This window comes from Vanessa cardui, chromosome 5, assembly GCF_905220365.1.
Source record: "Vanessa cardui chromosome 5, ilVanCard2.1, whole genome shotgun sequence".
Taxonomy (NCBI): domain Eukaryota; kingdom Metazoa; phylum Arthropoda; class Insecta; order Lepidoptera; family Nymphalidae; genus Vanessa; species Vanessa cardui.
This window is the reverse complement of record NC_061127.1, coordinates 15,153,121-15,174,699: the sequence shown is the minus strand read 5'-3', so window position 1 is coordinate 15,174,699 and position 21,579 is coordinate 15,153,121. Positions and strand designations below refer to the sequence as shown.

The 21,579-nt window shown below is 33.3% G+C and overlaps 1 protein-coding gene across 1 annotated transcript in view; it reads left to right on the top strand.

The window, feature by feature from the left end:
• The first annotated feature begins 15,623 nt into the window (after nucleotides 1–15,623).
• The window catches only part of LOC124530063 (allatostatin-A receptor), a 96,818-nt gene continuing 90,862 nt past the window's right edge, over nucleotides 15,624–21,579 (top strand). The window contains exon 1 of the mRNA XM_047104050.1: nucleotides 15,624–15,641. The gene's annotated coding sequence lies outside the window, so the exon portion shown is untranslated. The remainder of the gene's footprint in view (nucleotides 15,642–21,579) is intronic.

Below are 21,579 nucleotides of genomic sequence, written 5' to 3'. Positions count from 1 at the left end.
TAATTGAAAACACTTATAACTAAGATTGTTATAGTATTCTTGTACCTTTACTACATAAATCTAAAATTTATGAGAATAATTTCATAAATGTGAGCTAAGTTGACTTTTGGAATTATCTATATTAACTTTATAAATGCGTACATAACTCTGTCTGTGTTTCTCTTCACGGTTTTCACGGTCAAACCATTGAATTAATATTGATGAAATTTAATATGAAGCAACTTTGAATGTTAATGAAGGACACAGGATGGCAAGAAGCTGTATAGTAGCTTTATATCTAACAGCTGACAAACAATCCTTACAGCTAATAACTCATTATTTTTTTTTAAATGATTGAAATTTCTTAAAAATATTTGTATCTAAATAATCTTTCGCGATTGACAAACACCGTTTAATATATTTTGGTTTATAGATCGTCTGTGGTGTGTCGTACATTGATTCTTTTAGAGCAACTCATAAGATATTTAATCTATGTATATAAGAGGGAATTACAAAAAAGAGATAAAATTAAATTTTGTTATTATAATAGTTGTAAGTAGAACTACGAATAGATCAAAGTGGGATCTTCGCGTTTGTCTGGTCGTAGCTTTAGGTTTGCAAGGCTTGTATCAAATGTCTTTCCAAATTAGTCTTTGAAAAGGTGATGTAATCTACATTTGTATATATTTGGTGATGGATGTGTTCCGGTTTTAAATGAAGGGAGCCAATGAGCCAGTATTATTATAAGCACAAGGGACATAACGTCTCAAGTCTCAAGGTTGGTGGCGCATTCTTTAAGTAAGGAATGATTAAAATTTCATATGGCGCCTATGGGCAGCGTTCAAGTGGTCACCTTTTGTATGTTCGTCTACCGTCTTGAAAAAAGTTTTTTATAAAAAACAATTTGCTTGTAAACCAGTCTTGTTGGAGTCAGACTTATGTGGGAAGTATTTCTTATTAAAGATGACACTCTCTATCTCAGATTATAAAACAAAAGACATATGGAGCACACGGAACATTCTACTGAAGAACAAAAGCCAATACGAGAAGTGCAAAACACACTACCGGGACCTTGTGTTCAATTTTAATTTTGTATTCGCTTTTGTAGCTACACATTAATATTCGGTTCGCTCTACGTTTTGTTTTTATAATCTGATCTCAATAATTTTGAATGAATGAATGAATTATACTTTATTGTACACCATAAACAAAAATATAGAAAGACACAGAAAAAAAGAAAATAAAACAAAATTCATAAAATACAAAAATTAAAAAATAAATGTTCATTAGCAATGGGCAGACATAAGGCTAATTAGCCATCTCTTTTAGACAACCCAATTTCAGTAAGGAATTTAGAAAAAGTTTATAAAAACGAAGTATAAATATAAAGATAATGTGCAACTCTCGTCGCGCTTTGAAAACTGTGCTAGATAGATTTTCATCACCACATAAAGTTCGCTGGAACTGCGAAGCTATTCTGTTAAAACAAACTCGGAACTCGACTCGGAAAACGATCGTGAAACGTGAACGTCAGAAAGTTATAATATGCGAAATTGACTTAAATATTTATTGTTATAAATTTCAGGTAGGCATCATAATATCACCGTGTATCGATTTTCATTGTATCACGGGTGAAATACGAAGTCTTTTTGTGATAACGATGAATTCAAATTTCGAATCAAGTAGAAATTTAAAAGATAATCTTGTTAATTAATTTTATTTACTATAATTTATAATCCTATTTTTTTAACATATGGTGTAGTATTGTGGTATTGTGGCAAGTGGACACAATACCCATAGACAATGACGCTGTAAGAAATATTAACTATTATTTACATCGTCAATGCGCCACAAACCTTGGGAATTAAGATTCTATGTCCCTTGTTGTTGTAGTTACACTAGCTCACTCACCCTTCAAACCGGAACACAACAATACTGCGTACTGTTGTTTAGCGGTAGAATATCTGATGAGTGGGTGGTACCTACCCAGGCAGTTATTATTATTATGTGGGTACATTTGCAGTAGTGTATAGAAATTTAAAACATTGTAAGTTTAGAATTGTTTACTGTTAGTACAAATTATAATATTTAACTTCACAATATTTGAGCGTCAAATTTAATCGAGGGAATCATGAATGAGACCAAACATTTAATAAAATTCCTTCATGACTATATACTCCAAGTTTAAAAATCTTGCCAGCGTGATTTAGAAAAGATAAATTATTAAATAGCATACTTAACAATTCGAAATATTCCTCTTTACACGCTCAATCAATTTCCTTTCGCAAACAATTTCCCACGAAATTTCATTACAAAATGTCGTAAAAAAAAGTGGAGCTGTTGGCACGTGGTGGTTCTCATTACTATCAGTATCGTAAACCGTGAACATTTTATTATCTTCGCGTCTTATGGCTGTGTAATATCATGTATCAGTATAGTGGCTTTGCCATTTTAGGAATATGTGAAGACGAATACTTTATGAAAGAAAATAAATGAGAAGAGATGGAAAGAAAAGAAGATCATTAGTGATCCATCTGACCGCTGTTTTGAGATTAATTAGATAGGTCTAAAAAACACTATTCTATTAACTGCGTCTAATCGTTAATAATTTCCTACTTATGGTTACAACAGAACATATAAAAAAAAATAAAAACATAACAAATATTAACCGGCACTTGATATCGTTTTAAGCATCAGAATTTTATCTTGGAAATATTTGTTTTTCCAGTTACCTCTTAGTGTTAAGTATAATAATTTAAGTAAGTACATATTTAGTTGATACATAAGTTGTTCTAATTTCTAAAACCAGTTATCAAAAACACTCATGGACAAATACAGCACAAGAATTTCTCATTGTAATGTTCTAATAGAATGTCAATTTTACCAATCCAAAACTCTCTTAAACTCCAAATTCGAACACAAAAGAATTACATTAATAAACCACAAAAGCAATGAGGCTTTAAGATTTAAAACAAAACTTCGAAACTGTTCAATGACTTTGACGCGTCCCTTTGCGATTGAATATTATTATTTAACAGTCACATAAAAAAATGGAAGCTTCAACCGACTTCTTGCCGAACTAATTACGGCTTCATTTCCTGAACTCGATCGTCCTTAGAAGCGAAATTGAATTATTTTTCTTTGCCAGTGACACTAAGCCTCGCAAAGTTATAAGTTTCTTATTGCGCTTGAGCTTGTAGCGAAAATAAAATGCTATTTGTTACCTGTTATTAATTAGATTTTCTTACTTATTAATATTTGACATTTCATTTATATTTTATAGTGAGCCGAATGTTTAATATTTATTATTTATAAACACAGTTCTTGCTGTCGCTTACCAATGTCATAACTGGATATAAGGTCATATGATCATGAGGTTCTTGAACCAAGTCGGTCTGTTGTAATGGGTTTTACGGTCAAAAATTTTCATTAACAACCTGGCATGGCTGGAGTCTAGAAAAAAGAAATACGTAGACGTATACAGGATTAGTCCTGAAAGCACGGAAAGCGGTTCGTCCTGCACCTAATTTTTTTTCCAGACGTGGAGTGGTGGTGTTTTTCACCTGTAAGATTATGTGATATAAGTACAGATAGTGCAAAAGACTATACGGACACTCTTGTGCACTAAAGTATGTATGTTCTGCGTCGTTCTCTGAAACCACCATAGCAATCAGCTCAGTAGCACTTTTTACCGATACGACTTGGGAACATTCAAGAAAAGAATTACAACACATCAATTCAAAATATCTTCGGCATAAAATGAAAAATAAATAAAAGTTATGCTATATTAAGTGTTAGTTATTATATATTTATGTAGCGAACTCTATTACAAATATAAAATTTAAATGAAATTAAGCTAGACTTAATTTCACGACTTGCTATTAAGTTACAGAGACTGGTATGTGCAACTTAATTAAAAATGTTTATTAGTCTACACTGAAACGATCTTAATAACTAAATACAAAAATTTTAGAGACCAAATATTAATGTGAAATTTTTTTAGAACCTTTTTCTTGTAAATTTTCAGTATGTTATTAAAATTCAATACTAGATTTGAGTTAAGTACTATGGTACTATTTAATTAATTTATATTTTGTATATATAATTCTAATTAATTAATATAATTTGAAAACTCTATCTCTCCATTTATACATGTATATTGATTGTTCATATAGCAAACAAAAACATTTTACGCCCTCCGGGGGTGATTTAAATAAAAAGTTTCCTCTGTCCTTTCCTGGAACTCGAACAATCTCTAAACCAAGTGTGGTTTTAGTGTGAAGAGGTAGCAGAGTTACTTTTGCATTTTATGTAGGTTTCGTGTCTAAGCGATAGGAAAATGTTGTGTAAAAACTTGCTGTTTTGGATGAGCCATTTATTGTCTACAAGGAATCACTCTCATGGAACACCTCTATACTTGAAGTATGGTCAAATTGCTGCAAAATTGTGACATTGTCATCTCCTAACTTCGGTATGTTTTTGTTTTTGTAGTAATATTTAAGTATCCGTATTAATTATTCATGATGGTAACCATATTCGTCACAACTGACGTAGCTGGGTAGTTCTACGTGTCTTTCGCTGTTCCTAGAACAAATGAAACTGCATAATTAGTTTATGACAGGCATCATCTACAGTTAGAAATAGTACTTCCAGAAATATCGCTAAACTAACAATGACACGAATGTTGACGCGATAAATAGTTAATTTATTTATGTTTGCAGTTTTAAATAAACACATTAAACACACTCAATGGCAACAGTTCTGCTAATTACGTTAGAAGATCTCTCGAATACAAATACGTAATCTAAACAGAGACTTGGTAATTATTTGAATGAATTTAGACGATTATGTGAAAGAAGATATGGTTAGAACGAATGTTACTTGTGAGATGAAGCCTGATGGAGAAGTTTGGAAGAAGACACGCTGCACAGACCCCAAAAAAATTAGGATAAGGGCAGGAGGATGGTGATATGATGAATTTAGACGATTCTTTTTTGACCAATTTAATTCGTTTGGGCACAACCAAGGCTTTACGTGCTTTCCGAGGTACGGTATGGTAAACACTTCTGACTTTTAGACTCTGGGTGTACTGATGAGAATTTTTCAACAGAAAAAATCTATCACTTTTTATTGGGCCTGCCTAGGATTTGAACCCTGGTTCTGGGTTCTATATCTAGCTAGTGACTTTAATGGGTTAGTAGCCTGAGTAACGCAATCAAATATTTATGTATCATACAATTAGATTAAATGTATAAGGCCGAAATCCTGAAACGGCCATAATATAACATTTGTACATAAGTAATTATGGACTTGATCTAATTGTGGAGAAGCGCTCCACAAGACATTATATATATTAAGTACGAAACAAACCATACCTGGAATCTGGTACTGCTCTTCCATTAATTCCGTAATTCACTTCCAACAAATATCAACAAAAAGCAACAGTCTGTTTTGGGATCTGTATATCTGTGTTACATCACTTATTATTTAATTTTCGCCAATTCAGATCAACATTACATTTCTGTTGATAGTTATACTATCCTAGACTTAAATCTCAGCAGACGGATACAATAAATTTAAATCAATAGTACACAAACAACTCAGGTAGTATTGATAATAGTATAAAATTGATATCACTGGATATTTCTGTATGTGGATATATCCATAGCATAGCAGTGGCACCTTAATACCAGTGTGCCTTTTATGGTTGTTTTAAACGGAGAGAGAAGTAAATGTCATATAAAACATATATGACCTAATATTGACAAACGAAACGGATTCGTATCTGGGCTTATGGCTGATTTAATAATACGAACAGATGTGAGGAAAAAAGACATTTTTACAAGCCTGCTTGGTACTTTATATGTATGTACTTAGTTTCAGTCAATATATCCAAACAGTAACAATTTCTGCTTACGTTTTCCTATTTAAATGGCGAGTAAAGTAAAAAGTAAAGTAACAGCCTGTACATTTCCCACTGCTGGGATAAGGCCTCCTCTCCCATTAAGGAGAGGGTTTGCAACATATTCCACCACGCTGTTCCAATGTGAGTTGGTGAAATGCTCATGTGGCAGAATTTCGATGAAATAAGACACATGCTGGTGTCCTTACGATATTTTACTTCACCGCCGAGCACGAGATGAATTATAAACAAAAATTAAGCACATATATATTGTGGTGCGTGCTTGGGTTTGAATTCGCAACCATCGGTTAAGATGCACGCGTTCTAACCACTGGGCCATCTCTTCTTGAATGGCGAGTGCGTATGTGTAATTAAAGGCACTTGTAACGTTACATGTGAAATTCAATGTTTGAAGGTTTCCTGTTCTATATTTCTATTATAAATAGACTTCATTTTACCTTGTCCCTAAAACATTGTAGTTAGAAATTTTGGATGTACCGGAAGAACATCTTATCATCAGTTCAATTCTCCTCAACTTGGTCTAACAAGTTTTGTATTTAAATTGATAAGACTTTTTTTAATTTTCTAGAATATTTTGTACCTATTTTGGTCATATGCCGTTTCATTACGTTATTTTTAGTTACCACCGTGTCCTTAAAGAAAAATAATTGGCATACAATATAATTTTTTTGCCAAAAAGTTGGGAACAATCATTTTCTTTTATCTTAAGTCATTTTACCTTCAAAATATATTTAGAAAAAAGTTATCAGGAATTTCTTTTGCTTGTTGCTTCGCAGTATCAATAGGGTCTCGCCCGGAGCGCTTCGAGTAAGTTAATTTGTAAAGTAATGATGGAACCAAACTTAGTAATATGACCAAAATTGAGTTTAAATATATTTATCGTTGATAAGTGAGGTCGTGTTTACTGAGCACTCGTTGGGGCGAGTAATGTGATAGAACACAGGTTCAAAGTGGACGAACCGCAAATGTCTATTGTTATTTGAAGAATCGTTACGACGAAAAAGGGCGACCCGAAATATTGTTATTGATTGAGCAATTTATGAAAGTCTTCCAAATGATGAAAGATTTTCTGAAAACGTTTTTAGAGAAAATATTGTAAATTTATAGTTCGCAATTTTACTACCTGTTACCTGTGGTTTTCACGCTTTATGTTCCAGTGCTTACCAATAACTGATGCCAAAATATACTACAGAATTTGTTTATATACGATATCACATTAGATACTTCTAAAATTATCAGTGTTTCTTTATTATATTGTCCATGTATTATATACAAAAACCTTCCTTTTCTTCCTAACCTTATCAAAATCCGTTGTGTAACTTTATATACATACATAGGGACTCACACCGACTTTGTTTTATACTATGTAATTATAATTAAGTATCTACTTGTTGGCAGGGCACTGTGGAAGCACGTCAAAGTAGGGAACACGCATTCGTCATATCATACCTACCCATATATTCTATCGTCAAGCAGCAATTCTCAGAATTGTTTTTTAGATTCGAAGGCCGAGTCAGTGCACCTACAGGCACAAGGGGCAAAACATCTTAGTTTCCATATATTTGGAGTGCTATCGTCCATTCAACTAGGCATAATAGCTTGGCCTTGGTATACTGTAAAAATAAGTAATTAACACATAATTGATGATTACAAATATAATACTAATACTATAAGTAAAAATAAATAAAGAGAAAATAGCGTATAAATTACACACGAAGTTCTCGTAAATAGAGTTGATTTATTGAATTCCCAAGGGGTATTCATGAATTTGATACGAATCCTCCAATAATGTTTTATTTATAAATGATTCGTTATTACCTTCTTTTATAGTTAATCAGCCAGAAACTCTGATAACACCATAAGGACGCTTAAAATATTTATTTTAGGACAGCCTTCATAAAGTTCGATTCAATAGATGGAGGGTAAGGAACACAATATTGAACTTCTATTAGACGACGCCGAAAAATATAACCTCACAAAATGAATTGAATGTTCGATTTTGAGACTAATGTTTACTGTTATTAGGTTCAATTTAGTTTGAAGTTTATTAAACGAGATTGAAACAGTTTAATAATAACGGTTATTGTTGTGCTTGGGCAGGATCGTCTGAGTGGGTGCTACTCACTAACTATTATTCTGATTAAGTATTCCAGTTCTATGGCTATATAAGATACAAGTGATATAACATATAAGATCCTGTCAAGTGATAGATAGAAGTGTTATTTTATTCCTTATGCTCTTGTTGGCAAGCGGACAAGAGATTTACCTGATGGAAAGTAATTACCCCCGCCCATGGAGACATGCTCGAAGAGCAGGTGTGTTCCTTAAAGGTTCCTTTGTCCTGTCGGCTGGTAGCCCAATATTTTATATTGTTTGGCGGACAAGTAAGAAAATGTCTTATAAAATAAAATATGACATACTATAAGAAAATAGTATAATAAATGGGAATAAACTAAAAATATATCGTTCCAAATAAAAAAATAATTTCCTAAATCAGTTCGTATATGATGGTCTGAGGTAACGTAAAAAATGAGTTGTGTCTTGCGACACCCCATTGGGAGGGAGCTGCTTGCGCTATATAAAATTGATTAATAATATTTTATCTGTTATATAATGTACTAAAAAAAAGATAAAATAAAAATAATAAAACAATGTTTAGAGACAATTAAATTAGAGAAAATAAAATTAAAATTCTCGTGATTTAAAACAATAACAAAAATAAACACAGTCCCTTGGGCGCGTCTGTCTATATGATTGCGATCTCCAAAACTACTGAACGGATTTTCATGTGGTTGTCACTAATAGACAGAGGGTTCTTCAGGTTTTTATGTAAATAAGCTGAAATACCATTGTCAAGCATTTCGGAAAAATGCAACAAAAAGTATATAAATAAAAGGTAAAAGTATTAATAAAAACTTTTGTCCACTCGTGCAAGGGCGAGAGAAACCGCTAGTATTTTTATTTAAAACCATATAGAATAAAGATAGAGAGAGATTATACTAGTTAATTCTACTGTAAGCTGCGAAAACCAACATAGTTCTAAAATATATATCCAAATTATACCTCCGTCTTTTTTTGAAGTCGGTTAATCAAAGTAATTTCATGTGCAATAGTTCAATCATGCATAAATAATGACGCTATATTTAACTACATAATTATATATCTCCAAAGTGCGCTCGTTGACTTTTACCATCCTAAACTTAACGAAAATAACAATAAATATCTTCGAGAATAGAATGACCTTTAAAACTTTAAAGGTCATTTATTTGGGATATTTACCGCATATTATCTTTAGAAGAATATAAATTGCCATAGCATTTTACATTGAAGTTGGGTTATGTGCAAGCCAGGTAGGTACCCACTCCTCATATATAACGCCAAGCTGAAATATTTTGTTTTATTTTCCGGTTTGAAAGATGAGTGAGCTAGTGTACTGCTACAGGTATAAGGGACATAACATCTTTGTTCCCAACGTTGGTGGCGCGTTGGTGATGCAAGGAATGGGTAATATTTTGACCTCTTGTCGAATAGGTCATTTGCCCATCCGCGTAACTATTTCAGAAAAAAATGTATTAATCTCGAAGTTTTATAAAGAAAGTTATTTTCTAAAAATTTATATTCATCACGTGCTATTGAAGATCGTGAGGAAACTTGGATGCCGAAGTTTTTCCAGGCGCGGTTCAGGATGTTCGATAAACATTTTTTTTTTTTAAATTAAAAATGAGCTTTCAAAGGAGGTTCAATTTCCCAAGTATAATCTACTTAACATGCATGATATTATACTAAAAACGAGATGGAGGTATTTGATCAAGATAAATACAGAATCCGTTTGATATGTTTTTTTTTTTAAATTCACACACTGGCAAAGAGCCAACTTAGTGGTAAGTGATCACTTCTGCTCACAGAAATTCAACCTGTAAGAAACAACCATCCCTTACTAATATGTTGCAAAGTATTCTATTTTCTTGTAAATTTATATAATTTTCCGTTCTTGTTAAATCACCCCGTAAGAAGGTTCTTAATCTTTTGTATTTTTTTTACGGTGTTTGTAGTCCTCGCCAATTTAATATGTTGTTATTAAATAATAATTATTCATAATTTTATAACGCATTTTTATTCCATATATATTTGTAATTACATAACAATGATACGTTGCTAAGGAACTACATTCTAAAGGATATGACACTTCACTTACAACTCTCCACTTACCTTAGAAACTAAGATATTATGACCCTTGTGTCATCTAAAAGTCAATAAACCACTTCAGACTTAAAAAGAGCTTATACGGAATAAAATGCATTTATCTATAAATAAAAATATAAAATAAAATATATTTCTTTTTGATGCGGTCTGGATGCGATCGCTTACTATTGCACTGCTTAACTTAACCTGCAAACCACTACATACTAAATATTATGGAATAGAATACTTGGATGGTACATATTAATTTTTTTTTATTAATTTATTAATTATTAATATTATTTTAATTTATTACTAGCGGCTCATCTTGGTTTCGCACTGGTGGATTTATGTTTCTTTTTTTACATTTTTAATTTTTATTTATACATTTTTGTTGCATTTTTCGATATGTTTAACAATTGTCTTTCTATTTCAACTTATTTATACAAAAACCTTAATAAATTATGTATATACCTGAATCTTCCTTTTGTATCCCTCTATCTATTAGTGAAAACCGCATGAAAATCTGTTTAGTAGTTTTGGAGTTCATCGCGAACGTAGAGACAGACAAACGCGGCTGGGGGACTTTATTTTATAATACGTAGTGAAGAGAGAAATGCAACTTTAACTTACCTCTAAATATTTAAAATCAACAAGTCATAGCAACTTTAAGAAGTGTCTTTAAATTAGTAAACAATATTGAACCTTTCTAAAACTTATCGAAAGTCAACGAAAACAAGTCTGGTAAGAAAATTTTAAGACTTACCCATGCAAAGCAATGGAGTGTGGAAAATGAGAGCTGTCCAAAGCATCTGGGTCACTGAGTACCATCACAAGATATGCAAATAAACGACAAAGATATTTAAATTGTATAACAGAATTAAAATGTGTGCCATATTTTTCTTTCTATTTTTTAAATCCGGTTTAAAATTAATAACAACAACAACAGCCTGTAAATTTCCCATTGCTGGGCTAAGATCTCCCTTTGTGGAGAAGGTGGAATATTGTGGTATATTCCTCCACGCTGTTCCAATGAGAGTTGGTTTGGAAATAAATAAATTTAATGATTCTATTAAATGCAAAAGTATATATCATACTAATAATTGAAATGTTTCATGAGTCCTTTGCATTAGCGGATAATGTTTAAAAGACATGTTTTTCCCCGTAATACTTATGTAAGTCAAAGTAAATTTGATTCGTAATGAACTCGAATTCTTACTCGAAACTTTTCGTAAAGACGTAACGACTTCATCCTTTATGAACTCCTAATTAGAATCATTTCATATTTAAGAATATAAACAATTTTCTTGTCTCAACTGAAATGAATTATAAGACCCTTTTCAAAATTTCCAAAACAGTTTGTTTTGAGAATTAAACTACCCATTTTGAGTAATGACGAACTTTAATGATTTTTTTGGTTGATATATTGTCACATGTATGTTCACCAAAGTCAAATTCTCAGTGTCATAGTAGACAGGAGTGTATTTGTTCTTTTGTAGCCTGAGTGAGCTCACAATAATTGCTACATGGAATATATTCTATATAGCACAGATAGTCATATTTTGAATATTTTTGTTTAACGTATATAGTTTTACATTATAAATAAAAGTAATTAAAGTAACTGGCTGGAAATTTCCCACTGCTGAGATAAGGCCTCCTCTTCCATTAAGGAGAAGGCTTGGAACATATTCCACTACGCTGTTCTAATGTGGGTTGGTGGATTGCACATGTGGCAGAATTTCGATGAAATTAGACACATGCAGGTTTCCTCACGATATTTTCCTTCACCGCCGAGCGCGAGATGAATTATAAACACAAATTAAGCACATACATTTAGTGGTGCTTGCCTGGGAACCCGAAATCATCGGTTAAGATGCACGTGGTCTAACCACTGGGCCATCTTGGCTCTCATATTTTACATTACAAATAAATAAAAACATTGGAGTACATACCTCAATTATTTACTATTAATTATTAATCAGCACTTGCCATATATTGTCAACAATTATTTAAATAATACACGTGTATCTTTGACCAAAATCAATTACATCGCAATTAATTTGAAATATATTTTAAATCGAAATAATAAACTAAAATGAACAAAAGTAAATAATTAAAATTGCTCTCGATCAACTTTGGAATAATTATAATGTTTATAAATGTTAAAAATACATAAATTATTCATTTAAATACATCAGCAATAGCGATGGCAATTTATACATATAAAAAAATTGGAGTGTCTGTTTGTAATATTAAAATAGCCTTTTTTTATTCAATGCATATGTATGTATACATGGTACGTATACCAAAAAACCATTTCTCACAAGTTTTGTCTATCTGTCTGTCTATCTGTTTGTTCCGGCGAGACCGACTATAATAGGGAGTGACTTAGGCTATAATAGTATTTTTTTTGATAAATTCAAACGCGTACAATTTCGCAGGCACAGCTAGGTTTAAAATATAATTACAAGTTTAAAAGTGAATATCACGTGGGGATACGAATTTGAAAAGCAAATCAAAAGTTGCGCCAGTAAGAAATTAAACAAGCTTCCCCCGGGTGACGTGCTCAAGTGGTCTGCCAATTAACGTGTGTCAATTACCTGCCGAGGCGAGATTTTTGATGTTTTCAATGCTCTGTGTATTCTAAGTTCCTTATTACTTTCACATACCTATTTATATAACAATTGTCCAAGGAAAACAGACTGTTTAATAATAATTACGTGACGTATAGTAAAGTAAAGTAACAGCCTGTACATTTCCCACTGCTGATATAAGGCCTCCTGTTATATTAAGGAGAGGGTTTGGTACATATTCCAAGCTGTTCCAATGCGGGTTAGTGGAATGCACATGTGGCAGAATTTCGATGAAATTAGACACATGCAGGTTTCCTCACGATGTTTTCCTTCACCGCCGAGCATTAGATTAATTATAAACACAAATTAAGCACATGTATATAGTGGTGCTTGCCTGGGTTTGTACCCGCAATCATCGGTTAACTCAACGTTGTAGTATGTTTAGGTATTCTATCTCTTAACAAAATTTCATTTATATCTGTTAAGTCGTCCTGATCTGAGTGGCCAACGAACATCTTTTTAATCTTTCGCATTCATAACATTACGAAGATTTGTTAACTTTGGACCAGTCTATATGCAGATATTTAGATTCTATCCCTAAAGAATATATATATGTATATATATATATATATATATATATATATATATATATATATATATATATATATATATATATATACATATAATTATATATCATATATATCATCGTTAATCTGCCACCAACCTTGGGAACTAAGATTTTTATGTCCCTTGTGCCTGTTGTTACACTGGCTCACTCACCCTTCAAACCGGAACACAACAATACTGAGCAATGTTATTTGGCGGTAGAATAACTGATGAATGGGTGGCTTGGCTTATAACTTGCCCAGACGGGCTTGCACAAAGCCCTACCACCAAGTAAAGTATAGTATAGAAAATAGTGATATAAACATACATATAATGCCAGAAGTGGAAAGACTGGATGCATCTTGTCTCAGTTTCGTTTCTATTTAAATACCCCGTGTTCTTAACTATTGAATTTAAAAAGGTTGAAATTTTTATTTTATTTACTATGGTAGCGAAACGTGAGCCTTGACGCGTCGCCATGTCCAGTCCTTGCAAGTGGCTGAAATGAAGATGCTTCGGTGGATGTGCGTGACCAGACGTGATAAAATTCGCAACGAGTACGTTCGTGGTAGCCTGGGACTACGTGACATTGCCGACAAGCTCCAAGAAAGCAGACTGCCTTGAAAATTTAGTGACCAATCTTAACGTTGCAGGGTCAATACCCAGAGCGCGACCTAAATCCAGATGGACAGATTTGGTCAGAAAAGATCTTACTTCCTGCAATGTTATTGAAAACGATACGTCAAATAGAGTGAAGTGGAAGCAAAAGACTAGGACGGGAGACCCCACCATCAGATGGGAATAATAAATGCACAGGAGAGAGAGAGTTTTTTTTATTTACTGATAAATACAATAAGGTTTTTTTTAGCAAATTATTTAATTCAACGAGTATTTCAATCGACTTAATTAAATGAATAATATCTGATTTTACAGTTGAACTTCGTGATATGCAAATCTGTCATACATAGCTTTCGAGTAACTATTGCTTAGGCAGCGTTCGCTGGGAAATACGCCTGCAGTGATATTCTGTAAGCATATCTTGGTACGTCACTCACGTTACCTTGACAGACAATTAACAGTTACGCTTAATTATTATGTGAGTTTCGAATTGCTTCATACAGCGGTGCGATTCTGTAAGATTTAAACTCGCATCTCACTCATGTTATGTTGACAACTGACATGATGATACGCCAATTTGATACTTATCATACTAGTTGTTACCCGCGTCTTCACTTGCGTTCTAAAAATGGTCATGTGTAAAGAGAAAAAAGTAGCCATGTCCTTTCTTGAAGTTCGAAATTGCTTTCAATTTCATCAAATTCGATTTTGTGGTTTACTAGTGATATAGCGACATACAGACAGAGAAAGCTACCTTTATATTTACAATATTAATATAGATAAAATGTATAATATAAAAGTCAATATTGCATGTGATACTTTGGCAATTCAGTGACGCTTGAAAAAATGCGGGTTGGAATACAACCATCGGTTCAGATTCCACTCGTCTAACCATTGGGTCATAACAGTTCAATATTATTGATGGTCAGAAAATGGCAACACATGTATGTTATAAAAATCAGTTTGATTTGGTTGTAGGTCAAGAACTCTTATAGCCAGAGTTCGGGTTTCGTCTACCGTGAAAAGAAACGTGTATTTTAAATCAAGCTATTTTAAATATATAAAAATTTAAGCTAGTTGTATTAATTATCTTATAAATATTACGCCGAAATTCAATTGTTTTCAAGCGAATGTCTAATTAAGAAGTAAATTGTTTTAAATACAATGAAACAACGAAACTACATAAAGACCTAGTATAAAACAAAGTCGCTTACCGCTGTCTGTTACTATTTGTGCTTATGAAAATTACGCAACGGATTTTGACGCAATTTTTTTTAAATAGATATAGCGATTAGCGAGAAAGTTTTAATGGATGGACAATATAGTAAAAGAACACGGATGATTTTAGAAGTTTCTAATGTGATGTCTTAAATAAACAAATTCTGTAGTATATTAAGATCACTATTGCACCCGTGCGAAGCCGGAGCGGGTCGGTAGTGATTAATAAGAATAGAAAAATAACAATCATTGACTTATATATTACCTAACAAAATAACATTAAATATCAACAACAAAAAAAACAGACTTCAATAATTTAATAGACTTCAAAATCAGAGGTTAATTTCCAAATAAATAAAAAAATTCCAAATCGATTTTTAAATTGAGAATTTCAATTTTAAATTGACGTTAAATGGAGGCGACGTTCGTATTGTTATAATATAATTAATAAAATATATGTTATCATAGTCATTATCAGCAAAATTATGTGATACTTTTCTGTTCCATGTAACGCTGATGGCAGATCGCAACGATAATCAACTTGGGTAAGTTTAACCAAATCAATAAATTAATTCATAAAGTTGTCAGCGTTGCAAATGTACAGTCGAGGTAAGAAAAGGTTTGTCACCTTAAGATCTATTTTCGTGTGTTCAGTATGAGCGATAATCTGCTTTACCGATCGAGAATGACAATGACTTGATGCTTAAATTTAAAAGGTACTAAGAGTTTGAGACTTGATAAAGGTTTGAATTTGAAAAGTGACGAAGGTTTTCTTATTCTAACTGTACATGCACCTTTTGTTATTAACGTGACACATCAGGAATATGACAATAAATAAATACTAAAGACAAAAACTAGTCGTGACAATGATATATTGAATTATGAAAATATAGTAAAGACATACAAACATTTTACAGACATTAATTTATATATATTGACCTAGCTTTAAGTAAATATGAAATGAATTACATTATCAATAATACTTTAAAATATTTATATTTTACAGTTTTTGTTAAAATCATCCATTATTTCTTTTTCAATCCAGATTAACGATTCTCGTATCAAAATTAAAATACTATTTTTGTACTTTTATATATAAAAATAATAGATCAAAAAGTATCCCTTACCTTAATGTAATTCAGTGATTGAATATAACACAATAGCTAGAAGCTATACAAATTTTTAATTAATATTTCATTCAAAATAATTTAGAGGCTTGCAGTATAATAATAATATATATCTATATATATGAAATAAGAAGTCCTGAATGACTGATACATCATCACTGAGCGTAAACTATTAAAGTTAGGGCCATTTTTTATAATACAGGTTGGCGGACGAGCATATGGGCTACCTGATGGTAAGTGGTCACCATCACCCATAGACAATGACGCTGTAAGAAATATTTACTATTCCTTACATCGTCAATATGCCACCAACCTTGGGAACTAAGATGTTATGTCCCTTGTGCTTGTAGTTACACTGGCCCACTCACCCTTCAAACCGGAACACAACAATACAACAATACTGAGTACTGTTATTTGGCGGTAGAATAACTGATGAGTGGGTGGTGCCTACCCAGACGGGCGTGCACAAAGCTCTACTACTACATATATTTTTGCAATCTAAATTTTGTTGATCCTGCGCTACAACCCTCAGACGATAGTATGATACTGTTTTTACTTGGTTAACACCAAGTGCCATTGTTTAGGGGCGATAGTGATCATTGCCCAACAACAACAGGCTGTAAATTCCCACGGCTGGGCTAAAGGCCTCCTCTCCCTGTGAGGAGAAGGTTTGGAACATATTCCACCACGCTGTTCCAATGCGGGTTGGTGGAATACACACGTGGCAGAATTTATATGATATTTGTCACATGCAGGTTTCCTCACGATGTTTTCCTTCACCGCTGAGCACGAGATGAATTATAAAGACAAATTAAGCATTTGAATCAGCGGTGCTTGCCTGGATTTGAACCCGCAATCATCGGTTAAGATGCACGCGTTCTAACCACTGGGCCATCTCAGCTCATCATCAGGGATCATTTCCCATAAGGCCTTAAATTCCATAAGAATTTAAAAAAGTAAGGGAACCGTAGAATGGGCTCAGCATATTTTTTAAGTAGATATTTTTAAAGCACAAAATGTTAGCATCTCAAAGTCAAAACTGTCATAATTAGGGCCATTAATAATATAAATAAAGGCTTTCCTAATTTACCGCGATGTTAATTCGAGATTCGGGTTAACGTTTAAGCCTATTACATAAATTTCCCCTTTCATCCCCATTTAGTAAACATAGCAACTTGAATAAACAGGACACAACGTAAAGATATCCGATAGGCTGATTCAAAGCTCGTTATATATTTTGTAGTTTCATCCTCTTGTAATAAAATAAGATGGCTTAATTGAATTCTTAGTCTATTACTATAGTCGAGATGGCTCAGTGGTTAAAACGCGTACATCTTAACCGATGATTGCGGGTTCAAACCCAGGCAAACACAACTGAATTTTCATGTGCTTAATTTGTGATTATAATTCATCTCGAGCTCGGTGGTGAAGGAAAAAATCGTAAGGAAACCTGAATGCCTTTAATTTCAACAAATTTGCCACATGTTAATGCATCAACCCGTAATGGAGCAGCGCAGTGGAATATGCTCCTAAATTAAGGGAATACAGCCCTTAGGCCAACGTGGGAAATTTACAGGTTGTTACTATTATTTATAATATTTAAGTGACCTATGAAGTTATCTGACTAAAGACATTTATTGTAATCTATTTGACGCGGTTTTACTTAAAAAATGTATCTACCTAGTAAATTAAACAGAACTTTATTTTTTTAAACTGATGAAATAACAGTAATCAAAGATTTTTTACAATAATTGAGAAGAACTCCGCTCCGCACAATCTCGAAAAAGTAATTACCTTCCCATGCAATCACACCGCCTTATGTACCCTTTTCTCGTTTATTTTTTTCGTACAACAATGTCAGATAAAACGCTGTTATTCTAACAAGTGATCGAATATTATCAATGAGTTACCTATAGTAGAAATGTTTGCAGTTATACTGAGCGTTTACTCAAAAGCTGTTTCAGTTTCAATACCTTACTTCTTAAGTATTACCGGACAAAGGTCAGGACGAGGAACTCAGTCGGCATTTAAAAAGATTTTTGAAAAATATGGCCCACTTCTTCTATCTTAAGCATTACCATGATAGCTAAGTAAATTAATTGCCATATTTAAAATCTTTTTCGTTCACTCCGTCTGTTTACTTTGAAACATTAATTAAGCCGGTGAAACGTCGTTCCTTTTTATTTCGATGTTCGTTTTAAGAATTTTATTCAAGAAATGGTATCTTACTCATTTCTTAGATATTTTAATATCTCATTTAAATTGAATTTATTTTTGTATGGGCTCATTTACGTTTCGAATGAGTGATAGAAATGAGTGGAGATTCTTGGAAAAAATACTCGAAATATACTTTGTTTTCTTGCTAAATGTACCGCATAAAATTAACGAAATCAAATATAAATGAAAGCTTACAAATATGGTCTAGCAAGATTCCAAGAATTGTTAATAATAGAAACCCAAAATATTATAATGTATAAAATATTCATTTCAAACAATATTGTAAGGTTGAAATTATTATTAGCAAAAGTAGATACAACTCATGTCTTCAGCACTTAGAGGTTCTTTTCCTTTGAGTAGGCTTGAATAAACATCACGCAAATCCATTGCGTTGGTGGATCGTCTGATTTTTGTCCTAACCGCTAAGAATGAAAAATGATCCCAAGTAGAATTTCCATAAATAACGAGACTTAAATGTCTTGTCTTCAAAGTTCAACAAAGTTATATTTCAAACTTAAATTTTAAACAACAATAGTAGTCGCCCCCGTGTTTGCTCGCGTTTAAGGGTGTTGGTTGTCATGTTTTAGGCAAAAAGTAGCCTAGATCCTTTCTTGGAATCCAAGTTTGCTCCATACCAAATTTCATCAAATTCGGTTCAGCGGTTTGGTCGTGAAAGAGCGACTAACAGACAGACAGAGCTACTTTGAAATTTATCATATTATAATATAGATAGCGATTACCGAATTATGACCAAGGTTATCATTATACGATGAAAACAGCGAACTACGCATATATTGTAGTAAACAAATACAAATGGTACACATTATATTCATTCAATTAAAACGAGTCCAACACGGTCGGGGAGAGGTCTTACAACTTTAGATACATAGACATAAAATATAAGCGCGAATCCGACTAACTCATTAAAGTAACAAACCAGTTAAAGTCATATTAAGTAGTAAAAATTGTGACACGTGACTTATAGCCAAATATTGATGATGTATTGACCTATCAACTCAAAGCTTAAAAATTCTCAGAGCGCATGTAATGTGCAATTACCATGATATTAACAGCCAATAATAAAATACATTTTTTTCTTTACCAATCAAACTTGATTAAACAACGCGAATGAATTTTTCATTTGCTCCTCTTCATATAACTGTCGATTTTTAATTTTTATTCGAAATTTAAAATGTATATTATTATTTTATTATAAATGTACGTTACTGTTATTGTGTAAAGATCATATTCGCATAAAAAATAAATATTGATAATTTGTGATAGCGTACTTAATTCGGATGTGATCGGTTTTACGATTTTTGCCGATGCTACATCTAACTTGTGTCGTACTATACGTGTCATATAATATTATTCATTTTAAAAATTTCCCCTTTTTTGTCCCGAAATTCCGTCAACATTTTCATTATTCCCGTCTCGTAACAGCTGCACCGAACTTTTGCCAAAACGTCAACGAAATAAAACTCAAAGAACGCTCTGACCTGGAAAATTTCTTAATGGGTTATCTGCATTACGCAGGAAATTTATCCGTATTTCCATATTGTCATATCTTTTAATAGATCTTAACGTCTTTTGAAGCTTACATTAGACTTAAAATGTTCTCAGCGCCCTTAACATTATATGGGATGTGTCTTAAGTTTAATTATCTTGCCTGCGGTTATCTTTTACGGCGCGCATATAGATCTGCATACTATGAGGTTTTAGTTTTAAGGTGGTCCTGGACTGTTTAGTCACTAATAAACTGCGTGGTAGTAAAATACACAACATCAGGTTTTAGAAATTTAAAACTTGACAGTACTTCTGTCTCTCAAAATCAATAAAGTCTTTGGACCTCAACTCTCTCAAGTATTGAGAACTTATTTGAACTTGAAATTGTAAATGATTGAATCTTAAGAATTATCGCCTTAAACAAAATTGGTCAAATCACAAAAGTACTTCAATCTTCCCATTACTTCACGGACGTAGGTATGAAAACAGTTTTAAATTTTAAAACTAATTTTAAATGTAGTTGGAAGAGATCATTAACTCACACTAGCATGTGAAATTAAATTTTTTTTTTATGGTATAGGTTGACGGACGAGCATATGAGGCACTTGATGGTAAGTGGTCACCATCACCCATAAACAATGACACTGTAAGAAATGTTATCTATTCTGAACATCGTTAATGTGCCACCAACCTTGGGAACTAAGATGTTATGTCCCTTGTGCCTGTAGTTACACTGGCTCACTCACCATTCAAACCGGAACACAACAATACTGAGTACTGTTATTTGGCGGTAGAACAACTGATGAGTTGGTGGTACCGCCCCAGACGGGCTAGCATCATCAACGCCATGCTCGGTAGCAAGATGTGCTGGTCAGAGATGCGCTCCTTCTGCGAAAGTGTCATGTCGCAGAAGGAAGCCGCGGAGCGGGAGCGGGAAGAGAGTGCCGCCGCTGACTCGCTCCGCAGAAGACGACCGGGGAGGAGGAAAAGGCGCTACGCGCACCTTCTCCCACCGCCTCAATAGGCGCCGCAGGGACTAGGGGGGTCCCAGTACCCCGGGAATCACCCCTGATGTTAGAGGCCCGCATAGGTGGGCCGACCGTCAGGGCGTCACGGTAGCATGCGTAAGCGATCCCGTGGCGTCCATCGAAAGACGGAGAGGGTACCGCTGGTTTTTTAGTGGGTAAACCCGGCGTACTTGGGCGCACTCGGCGTCCAGGGCTCCGGGGAGTACCACCCCCCCCCCCCACTTTCCCTCACGTGGGGGAAGCGCGTAAAGCGTATTTCCAGCGAGGAAAAAAAAAAAGACGGGCTGGAACAAAGCACTACCAACAAGAAAATTGCAATAAATGTGATGCGAAGAACGCACATATCAGTCGTAGTTTCTTTCCAATGATTTTTCTTAAGAAATCTTGTTGTTAGTTTTACATTATGTTCCGTAGATAAATATTTTATGGTTTCATATACCTGTTTGCTATATTAAGAAATAAATCTTGGACCAGAATCGATTTCGTTCAAAGTTAATTAAAACAAACAAGATCTTGTTGTTTTTGGATCCCACGCAAATTAGTTTCTACACAGAATCAGGCATAGGGTATATTTAAAAAAAAAATGTAGTAATATAAATTAAAAA